The 5,505-nt window shown below is 41.9% G+C and overlaps 1 pseudogene; it reads right to left on the minus strand.

Moving 5' to 3' along the window:
- Positions 1 to 4,781: 4,781 nt before the first annotated feature.
- Positions 4,782 to 5,505, minus strand: LOC100763805 (annotated as a pseudogene).

Here is a 5,505-nt window from a genome sequence, read left to right on the forward strand (position 1 = left end):
AATAAATGGGCTGAGAAAGCAATCAGAGAAACATCACCCTTTACAAAGCACAAACAACATAAAATATCTTGGTGTAATGCTAACCAAACAAGTGAAAGACTTGTATAGCAAGAACTTTGAGTCTTTAAAGAAAGAAATTAAAGAAGATATCAAAAATTATCTGCCATGCTCTTGGATATGTAGCATTAAAATAGTAAAAACGACAATCTTTCCAAAAGCAATCTACAGATTGAATGCAATTCCCATCAAAATCCCAACACAATTCTTCCCAGACCTTGAAAGAACAATGCTCAATTTTATATGGAAAAACAAAAAACCCATGGAGCTGGAACAATCCTGTACGATAAAGGAACTTCTGGAGGCATCACCATCCCTGACATCAAGCTCTATTATAGAGCTATAGTCCTGAAAGCAGCTTAGTATTGGCCCAAAAAATAGACAGGTAGACCAATGGAATTGAACTAGAAACCCTGATATTAACCCACACATTTATGAACACCTGATTTTTTTGATAAAGAATCTAAAGTTAAACAAATAAGAAGTCATCTTTAACAAATGTTTCTATACCTGGATAGGTACCTGGATGCTGACATGTAGATGATTGCAGATAGATCCATATCTATCACCATGCACAAAACCAAAGTCAAAATAGATCAAAAACCTCAAGATAAATTCAGCCACACTGAACCTCTTAGGGGAGCAAGTAGGAGGTACCCCTGAATGAATCGGTACATGAGAAGGCTTCCTGAACACAATACCAGTAGCACAAACACTGAGATCGACAATAAATAAATGGGACCTCCTGAAACTGAGAAGCTTCTGTAAGGCAAAGGACACACTCAGCAAGACAAAACAGCAACCCACAGACTGGGAAAAGACATTCACCAACCCCACATCTGACAGAGGGCTGATTTCCAAAATATACAAAGAACTCAAGAAGCTAGTCACCAAAACACCAAACAATCCAATTAAACAGTGGGGTACAGATCTAAATAGAGATTTCTATTAGGAATCTAAAATGGCTGAAATATTCATAAGAAAGTGCTCAACATCCTTAGCCATCAGGGAAATGCAACTCAAAACAATTCTGAGATACCATACCATCTTACACTCTCCAGAATGGCTAAAATAAAAAACACCAATGAATCTCTGCTGGAGATGATGTGGAGAAAGGGGAACACTCTTCCATTGCTGGTATAAGTGCAAACTTGTGGAGCCACTTTGGAAATCAATTTGGTGGTTTCTCAGGAAAATGGGAATCAGTTCACTTCATTATCTAGCAATTCCTCTCTTGGGCATATACCCAAAGAAAGCATAATCATACAACAAGGACATATGTTCAACTATGTTCATAGCAGCATTGTTTGTAATACCCAGAACCTGGAAGCATCTGCCCCTCAAGTGAAGAATGTATGGAGAAAATGTGGTACATTTACACAATGGTGCATTATTCAGGGGGAAAAACAATGAAATCTTGAAATTCACAGGCAAAAGGATGGAACTGGAAGAAACTATCTGAGTGAGGTAACCTTGTAGGGAGAAAGCATGATTCGTGGTACCTGACCACACCACCCTGGGCATGGTCATAGGTAATGCTGACCACGCCTCCTTTGGCTGGACACAGGGGTCACTTGGGCGTGGTCACAGTGATGTGGGAAAGGTTTAAGTAGTTCAGAGGCACACAGGCAGGCCCCTTCTCTAGTCCCCTGGTAGGTAAACACTCATGTGGATATTAAACATAGAGGAAAGGACTACCAGCCTACATTCTGCACCACCAGAGAAACTAGGAAACAAGGAGGTTCCTAAGAGAGTAACATACGTTCCCCTGAAGAAGGGGAAAGAAACAAGAACCCCTGAGCAAATTTGGAGCACGGTGGTGGGGGGAGTAGGAAAAAAAGAAGGGGAGAAGATGAGTGGGGAGGAGAACAATTGGTATCAGGAAGACTGAGACAGGGGAGTAATAGAGGAGAGCAACAAAAGAGTTATCTTAATAGAGAGAACCAATATAGGTTTAAATCGAAATCTGGCACTAGGGAAATGTTCACAGATCCACAAGAATATTCCCAACTAAGAATCTAGGCAGTAGTGGAGAGGCTGGCTCTGATGCCCTTTCCCTATAATATGATTGATGACTACTTTAATTACCATCCTAGAGCTTTCATCCAGTACCTGATGGAAGCAGAAGTAGGCACCCACAGCTAAACACTGAGCCATATTCCCAGAATCCAGTTGTAGAGAGGGAGGAGGGATGAACAAAGGAGCCAAGACCATGCAGGAGAAACCCACAGAAATAATTGACCTGACCTAGTGAGAGCACAGGGACCCCAGTCATAAAGCTGGGGAACCAGTATTGGACCGATGCATAACCTCTGAATGTGGGTGCCAGCTAGGAGGCCTGGCCAGTCTATGGGACCTCTAACAGTGGAGCCAGAGTTTATCCGTAGTGCACAGATGGACTTTGGGAGCTCATTCCCTATGGAGGGATACTATTGCAACCCAGATAGAAGGAAGACGGCCTAGGTCCTCCCCCAAATTAAGTGAAAGACTATTATGATCACTTATGGAAGGCCTAACTATCCTTGGGAAGTGGGTGGCGGGGTGGCGGGTTGGGGAATTTGTTTGGGGGGATGGGCTGATGGGAGGGTGAGGGAATGGAAGGATTGATATGTAAAATAAGATTGTTTCTAAAATAAAAAAATTGTTACATGTAAATGTTACTTATAGAGCAAGGAGACTTAAACCTATATCCACTGTACTCAGGTATAAAATAGATTGTCAGCCTATATATAATAGCCACAAATAAAAATCTCTATTTCCTGTCCTCATTACCATGTGTGCAATAAAAATTTGAATTTATATCTCTACCCATGTCATTAAGTATATAACTGTCCACCCTGTTGCCAACCATACTTCGGTAATTTTATTGATTCAAATGGCACCTTATGATATTCAGTAATATTTCTTCTTCTGTATCTTTAATGAGTAACATTTTTGGATTTTGAAACTTTAATTAAAATTTTTAAAAAGGAAAAATAGTACAATGCTGCAAATTTAGCATGGATGTGAACCTCACTGGGTTTGCTATCTGGGACAGTGTGTGTGGTTGGTACTAATTACCATTTTTACAAATTCAATCCCTTTGATTCAGTGTATCTACAATAAAGTCTTTGCACTAACAGTTTTCAGATTCACATTTTGGGCTATATTATTTCCAACAGATTCATTTCCAGGCTAAGAGAAAAATAACTCATAGTATACTATTGAGCACATCACCAAATTAACTTGCTTTTTTTCTAGTCACTTGTGGTTTTCGTAAGAAACTGAAGTTTTAGCTGAAGAATGCTTTTGAAGGACCAACCATTTACATTTCAAAGATTGTTCCAAAGTCCAGAACAACCCATTTTCTCCTCATCAATGTTGTTTCAGAAAACCAGTTTACTCTAGACATTGTCCTCAAAACAAAATAAGCAAAAACCCAGTAGGCCTCACCACATGAGTGAACTCAAACCCAGAAGTCCACGCAGGCCTTGAGCTTCTGTCCTGCCTCAGGAACAATTTCTGCTTCATTGAGTCAATTCCACAGAATTTAAAGCAAACCAAAAACACTTACATTGCAGAATGCCAAAAGGTAATTTTGTAAGTAAAAATCACTCAACTCACAAAACTGGAGTATGTCAGAGGACAAGGGCACAAGGAAAGGTGTGACTGAGAGAGCCTCACATTGACACAAGTATTGCTGAGCTCATCTCCCGACACACACCTCTGAAATGACCCAAGAACCCTTCTCTGGAGCACCTCGTGCAGTAAAACAAACAAACGAACCAATAAATATTTAAGAGAATACAAGGCTCATATTGGTCTTTTACATATTGCACTTGAAGACCCAATACTTGCAAATTAGGTCCAACGTGGTCTATCTCATTAACACAATCAGGGCACTGCATGTTTAATGTAATGATGTGTGCACTCAACCCTTTTGCAAGGTGGTCACACATTGCAAGCTCCATAGGATTATGGAAAAGTCTTCTCCACTCTGCAGTGACAGAAACCATTTCGACCCATGACGACTGAAACAACACAGAAAGCTACTCACTCTTAGATGGTCCAGACCGTGAAGAAAACTTCATTGAACTGAAGAGGAAAATCCAGTAATCACATTCAGAGTCATGACTTTGTGCTGTCCTTGGTTCACTGTAAGTCTGTCCACAATCCTAGCAGTTAAAGGATAGTTCCCACATTAGTGAGACCCACATGTGAGTGCCTACATGAGCATGACTAGAGATGGGGTTGCACAGGGATCTACTGGAATTGTGACCTTCCTTCAACTCACTGCTGCCCTCCCCTTACACAACCCTCTATTTTAATTCTGAATGAACAGTCTTACTACATATACTTCATGTCTGTTAAGGACCATCAACCTCTCTCCTTTGGGCACTAACACAAAACTGCAAGTTGCTTATCATTTTGATTCTAGGCTTTGAAAGACGGCAACTTGCATTCATTGGTGAATGAAATTTCATACCCAGGAAGCTTTTCCACCTACCCCAATCTCACATACAGCCTGGAATGGAATGTTCCAGCACAGAAAGCTGTGAGGGTGGGTGAGCAAGATACGACCTTTAGGTAAGCAGTCCTTGCCTCCATTTGCTAGTCTAGACCATGTGAGTCATTTATCATTGTCAGCGCAGTCTAAATGGAACACCGAGGAAAAAGATCATTTTCATCACACCCAGCACCAGTGTCTCCACATCCTGCTGCTGCTCTGAACAATGCCCTGAATCTCAGCCACTGTGAGGCTTTTCCAGAACACACATAGATAACTGTCACCCTATGTTTCTCACTGTGATGCCTCCTGAGGAAAATACACACGGGAACCAAGAAGGAATATAGAGGAAATCTGGGGATGTGTACTGGTAGGCACCATGATACACAAGAAACTGAATGATCAGCATAGCTAGGAAGGCAATGGTTATGCCAAGCCCAAGGCCACTTTGAGAACAGTCAAACACACCACAGGCCCAAAGACAGAGACCAGCTGGACAATACTGTCATAATCCAATTTAGCACTAGTGTGGTTGATACCAAGGAACACCACAATAGAGTGCATGACACTGGCTTACTTTTGACTTTCACTATAGGGGCACAGTAGGCTGACCACAGTAGCTGCCATGCCACGGCATATGGGTACCCACAAGGCAAAGGAGATGTTGGCAATTACCTTGTTGGGGAATTGTGTGACATTCTGTTGGACCTGCAGCAGGTTGGCTACCATGGCCTGGATCACACCTAATGGGAAGTGCACAAGACTCCATTGAACAAGTTCATGGTGCCAGTTGCCAGGCCACACACTGCATCCTACTGGTCCTGTTCTCTGGTTTCAGGTCTTGGGCTCTGAGGATATGGGGAGCCCAGTGGACAACAGGCCACCTCAATCATGCAAAATGGGAGGCTGTATGGTCTTGTAGTGCCTTCTCTTGGTTAACTCCAGAGGTGGTCCTGAAGCCT

This window comes from Cricetulus griseus, chromosome 2 (assembly GCF_003668045.3).
Source record: "Cricetulus griseus strain 17A/GY chromosome 2, alternate assembly CriGri-PICRH-1.0, whole genome shotgun sequence".
Taxonomy (NCBI): Eukaryota; Metazoa; Chordata; class Mammalia; order Rodentia; family Cricetidae; genus Cricetulus; species Cricetulus griseus.